Source organism: Ambystoma mexicanum, chromosome 4p, assembly GCF_040938575.1.
Source record: "Ambystoma mexicanum isolate Mex_15411 chromosome 4p, UKY_AmexF1_1, whole genome shotgun sequence".
In the NCBI taxonomy this organism is placed as follows: domain Eukaryota; kingdom Metazoa; phylum Chordata; class Amphibia; order Caudata; family Ambystomatidae; genus Ambystoma; species Ambystoma mexicanum.
The window spans coordinates 1,231,829,112-1,231,849,130 of record NC_090927.1 but is presented as its reverse complement, the minus strand read 5'-3'; the positions used below and the strand labels follow the sequence as shown (position 1 = coordinate 1,231,849,130).

General features: G+C 49.2%; 1 protein-coding gene across 1 annotated transcript in view; it reads left to right on the top strand.

Moving 5' to 3' along the window:
• Positions 1 to 20,019, top strand: part of ENTPD6 (ectonucleoside triphosphate diphosphohydrolase 6) — a 757,555-nt gene that overhangs the window by 349,973 nt on the left and 387,563 nt on the right. The gene's annotated exons all lie outside the window — the stretch shown is intronic.

Here is a 20,019-nt window from a genome sequence, read left to right as displayed (position 1 = left end):
CAACTTCACCCAGGCTTGGGAAGGGATCACATCAGACAGATGGGTGCTGTCAACAGTATCCACCGGGTACTGTATAGAACTACTGCAGCGTCCCTGGAACCATCCTCCACGACGAAGAGTACACTCTTTAGAACATCAGAAGATTCTCCTCGAGGAGATCCCCATTCTGCTAGAAAAGGACGCAATAGAACTCGTCCCGGGACACCAGGTAAACAAGGGTATTTATTCAACTTACTTCCTTGTGCCAAAGAAAGATTTGACAATGCGCCCAGTATTGGACTTACGGCCTGCCAACAAGTATGTCAAGCCCCAAAAGTTTCGTATGACTACGCTACAAGAGGTAATCCCCCGCCTAAAAAAGGGGGATTACATGGCAACCTTGGATATGAAAGATGCCTATTTTCATATTTCCATGTTCCCAGCGCACAGAAGGTACTTGCGCTTCAAGGTGGACAGTCGACACTACCAATTCAAGGTACTGCCCTTCGGGATAGCTTCTGCACCAAGGGTATTCACCAAGGTACTGGCGGTGGTGGCTGCACACCTACGCAGGGAGGCAATCCCGGTGTACCCTTATCTGGGCGACTGGCTCGTAACGGGGGAAACCCCAGTAATTTGCAGGACAAACATTCAAAGGACTATCGACCTCCTCCACGAGTTAGGCTTCTCAATCAACGAGAAAGTCAAGCCTGGTGCCAAGCACCTCCAAACAGTTCCTAGGAGCAATCCTAGATACTCAAGAGGGGTTGACCTTTCCTTCGGAGGAAAGAATTCGGAATATACTACTGCAAATTCTGCATTATCAGTCTGGTCGCCAAATAACGGTACGCAAAGCAATGCGTTTACTGGGCATGATGGCGTCATGTATTTACCTGGTCCCCCACGCGCGCCTGCGCATGCGTTCCATGCAGGAATGGTTGGCGAAACAGTGGTCTCAGGCAAGTGGTCAGTGGGACGATCTAGTGGTCGTTTCGCCAACACTGGTACAAAGCCTTCACTGGTGGACAAGAGAGAATCTCGCACAGGGGAAACCCTTTTAGGATCCCGAAGTACAGGTAGTAGTCACTACCGATGCATGTCTGACGGGGTGGGGAGCTCACCATCTCCACCACACAGCTCAGGGTCTCTGGTCTCCCTCAGTGGCCAAGAACCACATCAACCTGCTAGAGCTTCTGGCAGTATTCAGAGCGCTTCAAGCGTTCGAGCCCCACCTACTAAACCTGTCAGTGCAAATCCGGACGGACAGCATAACAGCCATGTTCTACCTGAACAAGCAAGGAGGGACTTGTTCGCCAAATCTGTCCAAGCTTGCCCAGAAAATCTGGATATGGGCACTCAGACGGAACATCTTCCTGTCATCACAACATGTTCCAGGGGAGCTCAATTCCCTAGCGAATGCTCTTAGCTGAGACTCCCTCCCAGAGGAACACGAATGGGTTCTACACAGAGAGGTCGTAGAAGATATCTTCTCTCAGTGGGGTTTCCCCACTATAGACTTATTTGCCACAAGCGAAAACAGACAATGCCCAGGATTTGCATCCAGGTTCCCCCAACCAGGCTCCGAGGGGAACGCCCTGTGGATGAACTGGTCAGGGATGTTTGTGTATGCTTTTCCACCAACTCCTCTCATCAGGAAAGTGGTGAACAAGATGAACAGAGAATCGATGACGCTCGTCCTAGTTGCTCCCATGTGGGCAAGACAACCGTGGTTTCCACACCTACGCAGGATGGCGGTGTGCGAGCCCATCAAACTTCCAGCCTGGTACAACCTACTGTCCCAGCACCAAGGTCAAACAGTGCACCAGCAACCCAACTCAATGAACCTGGCAGCATGGCTCCTGAGGTCATAGAGTTTGGACATCTCAATTTACCACAGAGGTGTATGGACATCCTAAAGGAATCTAGGAAACCAAACACAAGGCACTGTTACTTTGACAAGTGGAAGAGGTTCGTTATCTGGTGCCAGAGTAGACAAATCAACCCTGTTGATTGCACTCCTTCCACTATTGTTACATACATGCTCCACCTGCTAGATGCAGGATTGGTTTTTAACTCACTGAAAGTACACCTGGCTGCCCTGTCGTTATATACACCACTTCCCATAGCAAGGTCTTGTGGTGGAAAGTACCAGTAGTTAAAGCCTTCATGGAAGGAGTAAAGAGACTTCACCCTCCTATTTCTAACCCACCACCAGGGTGGGACCTTAATGTGCTGCTAGCCAAGCTCATGGGACCTCCTTTCGAGCCCATGCATAAAAGCAGTCTCAAACACCTGACTTATAAAACGGCCTTCTTAGTAGCTATTACTTCTATAAGAAGGGTCAGTGAAATTCAGGCTCTGTCAGTGCAGGATCCCTTCTTTACTGTCCATAAAGACAAACTGGTTTTATGCACACACCCTAGGTTCTCACCTAGGTTTATATCAAAATTCCATGTAAACCAGTCCATCGAGCTTCCGGCTTTCTTCCAGAACCCTCAAAGCTCGGCTGATGTGAAACTACACACCCTAGATGTGCGCAGGGCGGTCCTCTACTATGTAAATAAAACCAGACCGCTAAGAAAAACAGATCAACTGTTAGTCTCCGTAGCTACAGGCAGAGAGGGGGATCGCGTCTCTAAAGGTGCCATCTCGAAGTGGATTATTACCTGTATCCAGCTTTGTTACTCACTCTCTGAAAGAACTCTGCCTTTCACGCCAAGAGCCCACTCTACTAGAGGCATTGGGGCCACTCTGGCTTTCATTGCAAATGTACGCCTTGACACCATTTGCAAAGCAGCTACTTGGAGCTCTATTCACACTTTTACTCAGCATTACTGCATTGACACCCATTCCAAGGCAGATACACAAGTGGGACAAGCGGTTCTAAGACACTTATTTGCTCATGACCCTTCTCACATCCCACCTCCTTCTTCAGGTACTGCTCGCTAATCTATGCACAGCATGTGATCTAAGCAGATTCCACAAGCCTCAGAAGGGATACATTACTCACCGTAATTGTATTTCTGATGCTTGTATCTGCTTAGATTCACATGCAACCCACCCTTCCTCCCCTCTGAGAAAAGGCGCATGGTTGCTTGTAGTCTTACCTTTCTATCTATCTGCTTGGATTATCTGTACTCACGCTACTCCTCATGCTACCTCATGTCATAAAAAATACAATCTGAGGATCCTAGACGCGTGAGGGATCTTGGGTACAGTGGACGTCACACTAGGGATAGTATTACTGGCACGCCCTGTGTCGACGCCCATTTTCGAGTTTCGAAAAACAAACTGTAATACTCCGGAGCTTCCACTAGATGTCGGCCTATGCACAGCATGTGAATCTAAGCAGATACAAGCATCAGAAATACGATTACGGTGAGTAATGTATTAAATATATATATATATATATATATATATATATATATATCAATGCCTTTTAGTTTCAACACACAAATCACAGTAATACTTTAAAGCCAACACAATCCTATCTAAATACATATATACAAGACAGATTTGGTCTAAAGGGTTTATGCACGAAAGGGTCCACAACCTAAAAGGAAGGAAACAGGCAGTGCAGATAGTCTTTAGTCCCTTCTGCATCCAACACACTCCTAACTAAGAGGCAGTCCAATCCCTAAGAAGAGTGGAGCCTATTGCTCAGATGTACTTGCACTGCTGGTGCACGTGGTAGTTCAAATGGGCAAAACATGGTCTCTTCAAGGGTCTGTAGCAGCTCGGGAAGGTGGGTGAGGTGATGAATAATAGGTTCCCACTATTCGAGGAGGGCCTCTACTTGAGGGCAGAGTCGATTCCAAGAGTTGGGAATAGTTTGCTAGTTCGCACTTGCAGTGGAAAGGAGAGGGGCCCTCAAGGGCCACCTGTGCAGAAAAATTGATGGATGCGCTAGGGGCCACCGGTTAGGGTTGCGATTACTCACCGAGCCCCGGCGCATTCCGGACCAAACTTCGGCAGTCGAGTCCACTTTGGTTGCAGGTTCAAATGCGGCAATCTTGCGGCTCCGCTGCTTTCAGCAACAAAGTTACAGTGTTGATTCCCCTACGGGACAGTGGTGATTTCTCCGCTCCTGGTGGATGGATCAGGCTAGTTCTTTGTAGCAGGCTTCAAGGCACAGCGGACTATAGCTGCAATGAACTTGCAAAGTTCGTCACCAAGGCTGGGCGACATGGCAACTGTGTAATGTCTGGTTCGGGCGCACTCACTTTAATCCAGACCTGGGAACGCCAAGTGTACAGAATTCGGTGTGAGAGTGCCATGAACACAGAGCTTGCGATTTGCCAAGTTTCAAGGGCCTCCAACGTCTGCGCAAGCTGGTCAGTCTACTGGATGGCCCAGGGACACTTCCGAAAAGGCTTACTTGCAGGTTAAGATGAAGTTGCCGAGAATAGTTGGTCCTACTATTCCAATGGGTTGAAGCACCTTTGCAGACCTTCTAGGACGATCAGATGCAGAGGGGTCCAGCAGGCTCAGGGTGCCAAACCTTCCAGCGGGTCAACAGCGGTTCCTCGACTCGGCCGCTTAGTTTCAGGATACTTGGATCCTATCCTTCGTTCAGTGAGAACTCCAGAGATCGACATGGTATGGGTGTTTGGGGCCTTCTCTTATCCAGAATCTCCTTTGTGCCAAAACTAAGAGGATCCAATGGGAGATCTGCTCACATACAGGGATACCATACGTGGACCAATCATGCACTGCAGTGGTCCCAGACATTCACAGCACTCCAGACTCTCTGGCACCCAGGATGTGTATTGGAACCAGACGTTCCAGCCTACATCATGGGGGCGTGCACACAAGGCATGCAGAAGCCTGCGAAAGCTTGGCGCTTTGTGGGAAAATGCATGCCCAAATAAGGACTGACCCGGATCGGCTCTACTTGGGGAAGGTGAAGGGGGAAGATGGCCAACAGACCGGACAAAGAACCTTGTGGCGTGGCCATTTTGGAGCCAGGCCATCTAACCATGCCAAACGCAGTAATCACAGTTTACCTGGCAAAAAAGGGTTAAAAATAGGCGATATGATAAGGTGCCACCAGCCCTGTCCAAGGCACATCTGCACTTCTAAAGAAAATCCCTCGAGAGTACCTAGGGCCTTTGGAAATGACTAGACCCAAGTGCACTGTTAAGGTACATTGTACACTTGTTACAAGTTGCACAAAAGTTGCAACAAGGACTAAGGGAAACAGTCTCCCAGTACTGACTGCCTTTAAGGGCATGTCAGTTTCCCCATTAAAGGTGAGCGAAAAGCCCAGGGGAGTGCAGCAGAAGGCTGTGCTCCTCTGGTAAAGTCTGACTATGGTGTTCAGACATCAGCAAAAAGTTGGGGAGTTCACAACTGGAGGGAAAATTACACATGAAATGGAAATCTTTCCTAACAACCCTCTGTTAATTTATTTCTCAAACAATCAAATCTATTGGAACTCCTAACATTAATGGCATAGGATTGTTACTTCCCCCATCAGAATATACGCGGCTAACATCAGTGTTTGTAGTCCGCTTCTGTGATTCCTTTACTTTAATGTTAAATAGATACTTTAAAGGGCTCTGGTGTTTTGACGCATGTCTGGGGGATTTTGGAGTCTGTCCTCACTGCCTCGCTTCCAGTTCCTCAAACCCCGACCCCTCCTGGCCTGACATACAAAGTGCAAGGGGACAAGCGGGGAAGTGGAGTTTGCCTTAGAAGCTCCAGTGTGGATGGAGCACCCCAACTATCGATGGACATTACTAGTGACCAGGAGGAGGTCCCGGGGGTCTCAGGGGAACCTGCACCCGAGATAACCTGCACCCACGGCCTGCAGGTGGCGGTCCCACCCCAGCCTTCCGGGACTACCCATGGACCTGTCTCAAACCCACTCCTCGTTCCCGTTTTGGCCAGTTTCTTTCTGGATGTACCTGTGCCCTCTACCGATTTACTGACCCCTGTGGGCGTTTCGACAGTGTGGCCACTGCTGTCCTCCAGCGAAAAGATCTCCAGGGGCATCGTGAATTTGACTGGTGGTCGCGTCCCTTTGGGTCCACCTCTGGTGATGGCCTCTGCCCCCCCCTTTTTTGGCCCAAACCCTGACACTTCAGTTTCACAGCTGCTTCTGGATCTTCCTGAAGTCCCCCCACACCACCACCCCCCTTTTTTTCTTGTGTATGCGGCTTCTGATCCAGGGGACTCGGGCCATGATGGAGTGGGTGAGGGAAAGCAGCCCAGTCTTGCATCTAGCACCCGGAGCGTGCCCATGACAGATGCTCCCTCGGGGGGAGCTCCTTCCTACATCTTAGTCCTCTCTGGGTTCCCAAACCCCACCTAAAAGGAGATCACTGCTTGCCTGCTCTATCATCTACAGCACTCGCCAACACATCGATCTGCTCCGAGCTGGCTGAGATTAAAAACCTGTTACTGGTTCTGATTAAGGGGATGATGGGGGATAGGGGGGGAAGGAGGAGGGGGGCTCTATAGGGGCTGGGTTTGAAGGCTGAATCCAGCTTCTGCATAGGGACACATTCCTTGTGCCCTTGTCCTCTTCCCCTCCTCCCCCCCTTGCCCACACGGTCCTGATTCCACCGCCAATGAAGAGTTGACCAGAGGTGGCCCCACACTCAGCACCACCCCCACTGAGGGAGCCGTAGGGAGCCGGTCCAAGGGGGACAAACCTCCACCTTTGCGGAACATTGTCCTTACGGCTAAGGGCAACATGCACCCAGTAAGGAGGGTGACTAATGTATTAACCCCCGTCCTGTGGAGGTTGTCTGGGCACCATTCACATGAAGGTCGCAGTAGTTCCATGGTGTTTCTCTATGGGGTTCCTAAACTGTTCACTGCTAAAAGAGAACCAAGGGATGCCCTTTTGAACAAATGCGTGTATTGGATGCGGGATGTGGGGGACTGTGGGTTTGTGTCCAGGGGTTCCCTGTTACAGTGCCCTGCTAAATCAGACATTGTCAAACTGGTCTTAAGGGACGCCCATATGGCAAGGGATGTCATGGCTAAATGCAATCGCCATGGGTGGTCGAGACAAAGTGGGATTATTGTCGGTTCCGCCTCCAACTCTGCCTATGTGCCCCCCCGGCTGTCCCCATTAGCAAAAGACCCCTTTCAGGGTCAAAGATCACCCCATTGGGTCCAAGGCGCATTGGGAGCTAAGAGACATCTGAGGAGGGGGTGCGCCTTTTTAATTCTACCTAATCAAAACCATCCAAAATATCCCAGGTTACCACCTGTAATGAAATCAACAATCAAAACGAGCCTAAAACAAAACTACACAACCCAAAAATAATAAAAATAAAAAATTAAAATGATCAGTAATCCACGGACCTAAATTCAAACCTTCAGTGAGATTGAGTAAGCTAAAAAGTAAAATATCAATTTAATACCGGTATATAATATGTTGTCACTTTTAATGTATTTCCTCTTGTACTTTCCCTTTGTGTTTTTAAAAACGACTATAAAAACTTGTTCAAAAGCAAACATCATATCAGAGTCAAAATTGATCCACAGGTTATTGGCATAGAGGGGCGAGTGTCACTGGAGAAAGATGAAACATTATTCGCGAAGACAAGGCTGTCGGCCTTGCCAGGCTAGTTTCGCATCAGGCCAAAACATGGCTGCAGGCTCCTTTACATACTTGCTATGGGTGATTAAAAGACATTGGTGAACAAGCATTGGCAAGAACCAAGAGAATTTAAGGAACTGTATGATATGAGAAACAAGCATTGGCAGGAGCCAGGAAAACACAAGAAAGGGCAACAAGTGCATGGTGGCAACCCAAGCCATGATACAACATCAAGAGGATGTAATGTGTGAGTGAATCAAGCACCATTGTCAAGCAAAGGCAGTGGTAACACGTTGATGAAAAGGAAGCAAGCCAGGTGTTCTGGTTGCGTGACTTTTAGTGGGTGAACCGTGTGGTCCGACAAATGCACCTAGACCGAGCACAAACCTTTATTAAAAAGCCAATGAAAGCACCAACAAAGAAGCTTGTGTTTGAATAGCTTATGTGACCTGAAATTAAGAAAATGAACTGAATAAATGAACTGGTGAAAGATAACCATATTAGAAGAGCTGTGGATGTGCCCCAAGGTTTGTGTTGTTTTTGGAAAACTGCAAAACTTTAACTCTGGGGGAAGGGAACCCTGGTTACAAGCGAAGAGCTAGAAGCAGCTCTGAATTCTTATTTGAATACTACTTTTTTATGCTGATATCCTTACACATTATATACATTTGATTGTGAGGGCAAGTATAGGTTTTGGACACACAGCCATTTGCTTTGGACTTCCCAACACAGACTATCCTTAGTTTGCTTTGGGGAGGGAATCACACCTTGGCATTGGGCAAAGAGGGCTTTTTCGGTCCTGCATTTTTTAGTTAATAAAAGTGTATAGCCCAAACTTTGATCTCTTGTCTGTGTCTGCCTCGTAAATGCCTTCACAGAGGATGAATTAAAAAACTTGTTACCTGGCTGTTATACTAAGAGTAGATATCCAGAGCTCCTATCATTTATTAAATCCTTTAGGTACATCAGCTTTTTATGAAATCACACAAGGGCAGCAAAGAAAAGGTGACCCAAATATCATTTTTATAAACGGAAGCTCTGAAGTATCAAATAGAATCTGGATGAAACACCAGTGGAGCTTGCAGCTAGAATGCATAACACCTTGTCTCTATGGTTAGGAAAATAATCCTTACCAGTCCCAGAAATATTAGAGATCTTACTCATAGAATAGTTTATAAACTCATGACCACCTTTCTTGCAAAAAGCTATTCTACAATTGAACCAACCTATTGTGACTTTAGCTGTTGAAACGGCTCAGAATTTTGCAGAGGCCAATCATCATGTACGAAATCTTCATAAAGTTGAAGAACTAAAAAGAAACCCAAAAGGGATTTCTTGTTTCCCCTCTTCAATAAGTAAAAATAAAACCCCAGACAACTCGTACAAACCTCTAGTGAAAGAATAATATAAGGGAGAAAGACGACCTGGTATAGTTAAAGAAAGGGGTGAGCTACGGTCTGAAGAGGGACACATCAAAAGCCTACCTCATTGGTATGTTTTTCATGGGGCAGCCAGGACACCTAGCAAGACATTTTCCTTTTAACAAGAAGGAAGAGCCAATGGAGATTGGTTATGTGATGGGGTAAGATTGGGAGGAGGATGAGTTGGATGAGGAAGAAGTGGAAGTTACCAATCGTTTTCTCCTTGCTATCAATACTTTTATAACCCATGACTCTGTATTAGTTAAGAGTTCCAATTCGAGCCTCAATGGACTCGGAGTAAGCAAACGGCCGTAAGATCTGATTTAATATCCCCCAGAGATCGGAAAAAAAGAAGTGTTAGGGAGAATGTTCATTTTAGTGCAACATTCCTACCACCTTGGAGAACCCGAGCTCTTTTGCTGGATTTAGGTCTTTTAAATTTTAACGCTGGTCATGAGAGAGACCTTTTTTTATCATTCTCATGTGTTTTTACCTGACTTGGATTTTTGTGTTTCACTGTTTTTGGAGTCTGACAAACTCCATAGACATCTTCATTTTATATGGTGACGCACATCACCTTCAGTGCAGTGTTTGAAATACCTTTTCTTGTGTGAACTACAGTTCCCAAGAATAATAAAGTGAAATTGACTTTATTTTCTCTTTTGTAGGTCCAGCACACACCATTTTATGTGGAGTACTGGTGGGTTACCTAGTAGCCCTTTAGCCTACTCTCTCATGTAACATTTTTATGTGACCCTCACTACTTTAAATGGCTGATGCAGTGGTTTAATGTGTCCTACCAATGTGCTTTTCTACCGCAGGCTGAACCCGCAGTTGCAGTGCAGCACCCATGGGTGACCATTTTGTCAAAATAGCCCCTGTCTTCTTTTTTCGTCATTTTCTGTTTGTGAGGTCTTTGTTGGGTTTTAATCTGTGCATTGAGACAGACAGATTTGAGCCCTTTGTTTGTCTTGCCTTTGGCTGAAAGACAGGATGTGAGGGAGGTTCCTGAAACTCCCCTGTCCTTTGTCTCTAGGAATGCCTAAATGCAACTAGTCCTGATTGGCTGGCTGGCTGTCCTTTTAGGACAGCCACCCTGCTGTGTGATTGACAGCTTAGGCTGTGCATGAAAGGAGAAACCTGCTTAAAAGGCGAGGGTTTTGGGACTACAGGCAGAGTCGACCACTGGGAGAAACATCCAACGAAGAAACCGTGAATGAAGCTTTCTGCAACCTCCTGGATCTTTGAATTGCCCGGTGAAGCTCTACTGCTGTGTTGAACTCCTTTTTCACCTTGACAGAGAAGTTCCGGATGGAACAAGTTCTCCCCTTGGGTTAGTGGGACCAACTAAACCTGAGATGAACTCCACTGGACCACCATCCCCGACTGGCTGTGCTTCTTCGTTGCTGTGGGAGCCCAATACCAGGAGTCGAGTGTCCGTAGTCGAGTGCAACGTCTGCCATGGAATGCATCTGGCTAGAAGCTCCAGGAGACTCCTAAGGACTGTCCCGAAGCAGGACCTCCAGATCCTGAGTCCTCTCACCAGAGTGCAGGAGCGAGGGAACGAAGAGAGTTCAACCGGTGTCCGAGATCCGTATCAGTGCTGTTTGCTAAGCGCTGAAACCGGTAAGTGCCGCTGAATTGAAAAGAGCCCATAGCTGCCGACAACCTCCCAAGTACCGCTGCAGGAGCCCTCCAGAAGTCCTCCCTCTTGTCATCACGACTGAGGCTCAGGAACTAGGGTCTGCACCGCTGTAGCAAGACGGAATCCAGCTGGACCGCTCTTCTTTAAACCAGAAGTACTGTTTAGGCTTGGGGTACTTACCTTATTGCTGCTCTCTTCTCACTTGGGAATTGCACTGGCTTACCTTTTTCGAGTTGATTCCAACTCTCTTCTCACAGGTTTAACAGTCCGTGGCCCTACAAGTGATTTTCTAAAACTCTCTAATGTGCAAGCCTTTGATCCAAGAAGTGCATCAGATCCATAGACTGTGTCCCAAACAACTTTGGCTTTCCTGGCTCCCTGAAGACTCTCCTAGTCCATTGACTTTGATATTGTTTGTCCCTCATAGGTGGTAGCTAGTGTAAACTGGTACTGATGGCAAAGGCTTATCTAGACTTCAGGGGAGGAGTTTAGTTGTCCTCAAATGCTGAGAACTGTTCTAACCTTTTTATTTCCCTAACCTTTCCTTTCTGCAACCTCAGAATCTGCGAAATATACAAGTGTGATACATAAATGCCATTACTGTCTTTGTGATTGAAGTTACCTCAGGGTGTAGGAATTGTGTAAGAAGCATATTCAAAGATTATCCACTAACTTGTTTTGATTCTGAAAAGTTATTTTAAAGTATATGTACATTGTTACAACTAATTGCCTTTTTAAAGAATGCTCATTTAAAACTGATAAATAATTATTTATAACTGAAACCTTGAGTGTAAGTTTTACTTGACTACTTGTATTTACGGATTTCATTTGTACAGCTCTACAGCTCACATTAACCCCTCTTGAGATGGGCCTGGCTGGTCAGTCACACTACCAACTTGTGTAGTACAGACCTTTACCAAAAGGTGGGTTACCTAATACCAAGCAGAGTATTGTGTAGTCTCACACAGTGTGACTGCGCAAATTATTACCTAACAAGGATCCCCTATTAAAGTTACTGGTGTAGATGGGGAGGAAAAAATCCATCATAGAACTCCAGTTACTATTAGGGTTTAAGGAGAGGCTGTTAAGATAAATGCTGTTGTCATTCCAGGGTTGTATGTTTTGGACATAAGGACAGTTTATATGTTTGACGACAAGACACATACTAATCTGTAGTTTTAGTTTTCTAGATAGGGCAACTCTCTTTAGAATAGGGACAGAAAGGCTTTCATCCAACCCTTTTTGTTTAATAAAGATGTCTGATGTTGAAAACATTACAACTTTGTGTATGCCTCTCATTTCTGACCCCTCAAAATACTCTTGATGGTTTTTACCCCTATCACTTACGTTTACATTAATAGAACTGTGAAATTAGTAGATTTGCGAAAATAAAGCATAGAGTCAGCATGACTGTCGGAGGCGGCTGCAACTTTGGTTGAGGTGCGGCTTGACGTTCTGATGTTTTCAGGACATTAGTGGGTCCTTTACTCAGATTTTCTCCTGCAGTAAGGCGCGAGGGTCACAGGTTGCTATCGGAGCTTTGGCAGCCGTACCAGCAGAAGTTGAAGCAACCTCCTTTAAGGGAGTTTAGTGTGGTCCACCGCCCTTTGGCCGCCAGGCGTGACGGTTTCCATTCTGCTCTTGAAGTCTCTGCATAATCACTCCGTGTGGAGCAGGATCGGGCGGCGGCATTTACCGTTTTTTTACACCGCTCAGTATTTATTACCGAGCTCAGATGCCTTCCATGTTCTGGCTGTTTCAGCATTTGATTTGATGTTGCACCTAAACCTGTTTCACCCTCATTATCCTTAGGAGCTTTAAATACGAGTTACCATTTGTACAGTAACGTGATTATTGGCAAAGTTTTCTTGTATGAGCAGATTCCAATAGTCTAGGTTTCGAGGGGATTGGGTCCTCCGACGTATTCCATATCTATGACATGTAATCACCACAGCTGTGCTGCTTCGGAAACTTTTTCGGCGTCTGCGTCCTGCGTCGATGACGTCGATGCGCCGTCGTCGAGGACCTCCTCCGACGTCCGACGTCATCCGATGTGATAAGTAGGACGCACGACGCCCATAGCCTCAGTTCCGTTTTTTCCGCGAACGTGTTGCTTCGTGTTTCTCGGTTCTAAGCCTCGACTCTTTGGAGTTCTGTTCTTTCTGGTTCTTCGAACCTGTTCGTTTGTGAATTTCCTTCGGCGATGTCTTCCACTTCGTCTTCAACCCTGCGTCCGGGCTTTAAGAAGTGCGGGGAGTGTGGGTCCAAGATGTCGGTGACTGACTCGCACGACGCCTGCCTCTGGTGCCTCGGGGAGGCCCACGACACGGATGACTGTATCGACTGCCAGTCGCTCACGTCCAAAGCCTTACGCGAACGTAAGAAGAAGTTGTCGGTAGGTCGGGTGTCCAAGCCCCGGAAGTCGAAGTCGGCGGGGCTTTCGACGGATGATTCGAGGGGTGACTCTCCGCGTCATCGTCGGAAGTCTCGTCGGTCTTCTTCTAGGAGTGGGTCTCGCCACTCCTCAGCCTCTTCGAGGCATTCTCGGAAGCACCGTCACCGGTCGCCTTCCAGGTCCTCTTCCGAGGATTCTGCACGGCACGTCGGTTACCCCACCAGCCGTGCGACGCCGGAGGAATGGGCTTCCTTCGGGAAGAAAATGTTGGCGATTCTTGAGTCGCAGGGTACTCAGCCATCCGCGCCCCCGAGTGGGGTCGGCCGTGTGAGGTCGAGAGACGCCGCTCGCAAGAGTGGTCGGCACGAGTCACGGGAGCGGTCCCGTTCGGACAAGGAGGCTCGTTCTCGCCGTACCCGTTCCAGGTCCCGGTCCTCGACGCGTTCGAGACCGTGTGCACCTGTGATGTCTTCGAGGAAGACATCGACGTCTGAGGCGTCGAGGGCGTCGACAGGCTTTCTCGAAGCTCCGGCTTCGAGGACGTCGTCGAAGCCGTCGACGATCAGGTCGTCGAGGGACACGCTCGGGGCTCCGGCTTCGAGGGCTGTGTCGACGCCGCCGATACTGGAGGCGCTGCATCTGACGTCGACGCCGATTTCCTCGACGTCGACGCCGATCCTCTCGGCGCCGTTGCCGGTTTTCTCGGCGTCGGCGCCGATTCGCTCGACGCCATCAACGCCTTTCGTGTCGGAGGTGCCCCTTGTCACGGGTGTACCCCCTAGGAAGGCTCTGGTTAAGAGCAAGCACTCTCGGGTGCCTTTTCGCCACCTGGAATATATTTCGGAGGCGGATGAGGATTCTGATGGCCTGGTTCCTAGTCAGGTGCCAGATGAAATTGTCTCGGGCCATAGTCAGTTTGACGATTTGAGGCAGTCACTGCATGATGCCAGTGGACTGGACACCTCTCCGGAGGTGGAATTTTGTAGGCCTGAGCCTGGCTCCCATGCCGATTCCTCGTACCGGCGCCTTATGGCTAGGGTGTCTGAGTATCTGGGATGGGCTGCTCCCCCAGGGGAGTTTGTGCAGGATGATCTGACGGACATCCTTGATGTTGGTCCCCCGACTGACCCGGTACTGCCGTTCCATATGGCTTTACAGAGAAGGGTGGCGGCGGCTTGGACTGCTCCGGAGAGTCTCCCGGCGGTGGGCAGATCCTTGTCGCGTAAATACCGTCCAGCCAGTAGCGACCCCTGCTACTTGACCAGGCACCCCACTCCGGAAAGTTTGGTGGTGCAGGCGGCCACGGCCCCGGCAAAGCAGGCGTCGTACCCTACCATCCCTCCTGATAGGGACGACAAACGTTTTGATGGCTGGGCGAAGAAAGTGTTTTCTTCTGGTGGTATGGCGCTTCAGGCGGCCAACTCCATTTGTGCCTTGTCACGTTTCACGCACACTCTGTGGAACTGTGTTGCGTTAGCGGCTGAACATATTCCCGAAGGGGATGAACGGGATGGTTTCCTTGCTATGGTCCAGGATGGTAAGGATGCCATGTGTGAGTCCGTTCAGTCGGGTCTGGACTTGGCTGAATGCGTCAGTAGGTCCATGGCGGCGAGCACCGTGATACGCAGGTTTGCGTGGTTGCGGAAGTCGGGGTTTGCTCCTGATGTGCAGTCCCGGCTCCTCAACATGCCCTTTGATGGTGAACACCTTTTTGGCAGCAAGGCTGACGAGAGCCTTGAGAGGTTGCAGACCTCAAAAGCTGCAGCGAAGTCGTTGGGCGCTGCAGTTCGCCAACCTCCGCCTTTTCGTCCTAGGGGACAGCAGTGGAGGGGTGGTTCCTTTCGCTATTACTCATCCTTCAGTAAAGCGAGAGGAGCTGGCAGTCAAAGAGGCCAACGCAGGGGTACCAGAGGTGGACGACAGGGTACCCGTGGTGCCAAGGCCGCTCGGGCAGTTGCCTCTTTGCCCTCAGGTAATGCCGCAGCCGCTCCCACTCAGTCGTGAGGCCATGTCCCATGGTTCGCCGGTTGGGGGAAGGCTGGCGCAGCATCTTGTAGAGTGGCAAGCCATTACTTCAGATGTGTGGGTTCTGGAGATCATAACCCACGGCTACTGTCTTCCTTTTCGGCACAGGCCTCGCGACAATCCACCGGGGAACCTCTCTTTGCAGAGTCCGGATTCGCTCCTTGCGCAGGAAATTCAAGCCCTGCTGGAGAAAGGCGCCATAGAACTGGTGCCTGTAGCGGAGAGGAACAAGGGATGGTATTCCCCTTATTTTTTGGTTTCGAAGAAAGACGGGGGATTGAGACCCATCATGGACTTGCGCGGTTTGAACAAACTCCTCAGGAAGGACAAGTTCAAGATGGTTACTCTCTCTCAAGTCCTCCAGGCCCTTCAGCTTCAGGACTGGTTGGTGTCACTCGACCTCAAGGATGCTTACTTCCATGTGCCGATCCATCCCAAGCACAAGAAGTACCTGAGGTTCGCGGTTGGCGACTCGCACTTTCAGTTTCGGGTCCTGCCGTTCGGATTGACCTCCGCCCCGAGGGTTTTCACCAAGCTCATGGTGGTGGTGGCAGCGCATCTCAGGCAAGGGGGGATTCACGTCTACCCCTACCTGGACGATTGGTTGATCAGGGGGAGCTCTCCCGAGCAAGTCCTGGATCATCTATCGATCACCTGTCGCTCCCTTCACAGGCTGGGCTTCTCCCTCAATTTAAAGAAGTCCCATTTGACGCCAACACAGCGGCTCCAGTACATCGGAGCAGTGCTCGACACTTCCCTGGGGCAGTGTTTTCCTCCCCAGGTGAGGGCTCTTCACATTCAGCAGATGGTGCACAAGTTTCAGCATGCCCAGACGCTCCCAGCGTTCGAGTTCTTGAGGTTGCTCGGCCTCATGGCATCCTGCATTCTTCTGGTGCCAGAGGCTCGCCTGCGGATGAGATCTTTGCAGTGGGCACTCAAGACGCAATGGTCGCAGTCCTCCGGCAGGATGTCGGACTCGATTCAGGTGCCGTCCTCGGTCGCCCGGGACCTTCTGTGGTGGGCCGTCGAAGGCAACTTGATGAAGGGGGCTCCATTTTGGCTTCCCTGGCCGGAGGTGACGATCGTGACGGATGCATCCCTCACGGGATGGGGAGCTCATGCCAACGGGCTGACAGTCAGCGGTCGTTGGTCTCCGTCGGAGTCCAGACTCCATATCAATCTGTTGGAGCTGAGGGCCGTCAGGCTAGCCCTGAAGGCTTTTCTGCCGTCTGTGCGAGGGAAGAATGTCCTGATCCTGACGGACAACACAGTGGCCATGCACTACCTCAACAAAAAGGGGGGGCAGGGTCACTTCCTCTGTGCAGAGAGGTGATGCAGCTCGAGTTCTGGGCCATCCAGCAGGAAGTTTCGATCTCGGCAGTTCATCTGGCCGGAACCGAAAACGTGACGGCGGACGCTCTGAGCAGGCAGAGCGCGATCTCTCACGAGTGGGAGTTGGCTCAGGAGATTCTCCTGGAGATCTTCGCCCTTTGGGGGACCCCTCAAGTGGATCTCTTCGCCTCCAGTGTCAACCGGAAGTGCGAAAGGTTTTGCTCGCGGGAATTTCCTCCAGAAGGAGCCTTAGGAGACGCGTTCGTGGTGGAGTGGTCATTCCCGCTGCTGTACGCGTTTCCTCCAGTCCCCGTCATCCCGCAAGTGCTGCGGAGGTTACGGAAGTTCGGTTCCCGGATGATCCTCATTGCCCCGGCGTGGGCTCGGAGGACGTGGTACCCGGACCTTCTCGACTTATCCATCTGCCCTCCACGTCGTCTTCCCTACCGAGACGATCTGCTCTCACGGGAGGGGGGTCAGGTTCTCCATCCAGAGGTCAGATCCCTCAACCTTCACGCTTGGCTTCTGAAAGGTTGAGGTATAAGGATTGGGACCTCCCTGAGGACGTGATGGAGGTGTTGCTTTCGGCCCGAAGGCCGGCAACAAAGTCTCTGTACCGTTGCCGTTGGCGTAAGTTCTGCGACTGGTGCAGAGTTCAGAATGTGGATCCTTTTGCATGTGACATCCCCATGGTTCTGTCCTTTTTACTTTCTTTGGCCCACAGGGGCTTGCAAGTGGGTACCGTTAAGGGTTACCTGGCGGCGCTGTCCATCTTTAAGCGCTCGTCTGAAGAGTGTTCTTACTTTAAAATCCCTTTGATTTCACAGTTCCTGAAAGGGCTCACTAATGTGTTCCCTCCGTCACCTTTCCTGGTGCCCGGTTGGGATTTGAACCTGGTTCTTAAGTTTCTTATGGGTGCTCCGTTTGAGCCTTTACATTCTTGCCCTTTGAGGCTGTTAACTCTGAAAACTGTGTTTTTAGTTGCGGTTACTTCCGCTCGCAGAGTGAGTGAGTTACAGGCACTTTCAGTTAAGCCTCCCTTCACTGTATTTCACAAGGACAGGGTTGTCCTTAGAGTTCGTCCTTCTTTTCTTCCGAAGGTAGTGACGGAATTTCATTTGGCCCAGAAGGTTGTTCTTCCGGCATTCTATCCTCCTCCGCATCCTGGTAAGGAAGAGGAGAGGCTCCATAGGCTTGATCCTAGGAGAGCTTTAAGCTTTTATGTTTCACGCATGTCCCGGGTCAGAGTGGATGATCAACTCTTTCTTGGTTACGCTGGAAAGCGTTTGGGGCAAGCTGTGACGAAACAGACTTTGTCTCGCTGGATTATTTTGGCCATCTCGGAGTGCTACCGTTTGGCGGGTAAGGACCCACCGGCTGGCTTGCGGGCCCATTCTACCAGGGGTATGGCTGCGTCTACTGCCCTGCAGAGGGGTGTTCCTATTCGCAACATCTGTGATGCAGCCACCTGGGCTTCAGTACATACATTTGTACGTCACTATTCCCTTGATTCCATCCGAGCACAGGATCTGGCCTTTGGCAAGGCGGTCCTTTGCTCTGCTATTTGATTGGCTATTCTACATTTTGATTCTAAATTCTTTCCCTCCTCCTTGCTTTGGTACTGCTTTGGGAGTCTGTCATAGATATGGAATACGTCGGAGGACCCAATCCCCTCGAAGAACAAGTTACTTTCTTACCTGGTAACGTTCTTTCGATGGGATGGTCCGACGACGTATTCCATATCGCTCCCGCCCGGCCTTCCCCGCTGCAGAATTTCTTTTGCGATTGCAGCTTACGTTCCGCAAGGCTTTGTGTCTGACTGGCAGTTCACTTATGTCACACGTTCTGGGGGAAAAAACTACAACTGAGGCTATGGGCGTCGTGCGTCCTACTTATCACATCGGATGACGTCGGACGTCGGAGGAGGTTCTCGACGACGGCGCATCGACGTCATCGACGCAGGACGCAGACGCCGAAAAAGTTTCCGAAGCAGCACAGCTGTGGTGATTACATGTCATAGATATGGAATACGTCGTCGGACCATCCCATCGAAAGAACGTTACCAGGTAAGAAAGTAACTTGTTCTTCTCTGAGTAGCGTGGCGTGTTTCCCCACCCCTTGACATTCTTGAGGCTTATCATGGAGGACCGCAATGAGTATGGTTTTTCAAACTCGTTGCCCTGCAGCCAGATATTAAATAACTCCATATCTGAGCCAAGAGATGTTATCTCCTGTTCTGGACTGGAATTGGCTGCTGCCTCTCCCTTGGTTAATAGGGACCGCGTGACAGAGGTCCAAGCCCTAAATTCTCGTAGGAGACAGAGGTTACACGGGGGTAACCTCAGCACAGTCCTTAATCTGAGTGCACAAGATTCTATACGTAAGAATCTTAACAGTAACTTAGGCAGTACGTCAGTAAGGACTAATATTGCAGGATTGGTCACCCGAGAACGATCTTTGGAAAGGGACACGATTGACTGCATCTCCTCTGCCTTTTCACCGGCAGTGACGTCTTTATTGGGGGAGATAAAGGAATACGCCAAGAGGGATTCTGGAAATTTAATTCCCTCGCCATTAACCTCAGCAAAGGGCCCCAGGCTATCAGCCATTCAAACTCATTACACCCCCAGTTTGCAAACTTTAAAGTGAATCTTCTGAAACGGCTCAACTTGTGCCTTAGCCTTCAGGACTTCTGTGCACTCAGGGTCACCGTGAATGAGTTTGTCTCAACCGTATGTCCTTATAGAGAAAGTACAGCAGCACAGCCCACTATACAATCTACTATAGCTGTACAGAATCACTTGAATAAAAAGGACACTGGCTGCCAGGCTAATCTTCTAGTGGAGAGTGGGGATCAAGCCTGTCAAGCCGTCATAATAGCAGAGAGCTCGGATCAAGTTTCCTATGCCAATCCTATCTGTGACATCCATCTGCCACCTCCTATGATCACACCTTCCATCAACGTTCAGGACAACCATTCTAGCATTACTGCAGAGGATTTAGACACTGAATCCCCTTTTTGCTATCTGGGCTCTGGATTATAATCAAGACCATAACCCTAATGCACGAGATACAGTTACCCATGCTGCTCCGAAGCAAGCTTACAAGAGGAATGTGCGACTGAAAACATGTCATATGCCTAGAATTAAGGATATCGGTACCTGTGACTTTATTATGGACAATAGAAATTTCGCTATTACTAACATCCATAAAATAGTTGGAACTGAGACTAAAGAAGCCCTACCTAACAAAGTATTCGCTTGGTTGCGCCAACGTACAGGCCGAGGGCTTGTTAGATCGTCTGATTAAAAGTCTTACGTAGAATTAATTTGAGTGAGTGGTGTTCCTCACCAAATAGTGACACTGTCGTTGTGGGCTGCGGGTCCAGCACGCTACTACTCTTTCTTGGCATGTGCAATTATCTCCCAAAAGGCGCTACATACTGTAAAATAATACTGTAACTTCTAGATGCAAAATGTATTACTCATAATTTGGGTTCTAATATTTGTACTCTAACATATGGGTTAATCTCTTCACTGGGTTCATCTGGTTTGTAGGTCGTACTTTTTTACTATGCTTTGTGTTTTATGTTGTACCATTGTTTTTTCGTTGTTGGTCTTGTATGCGCCATCATGCCTGAGGGTCCATTGTGCGAAATATAAAT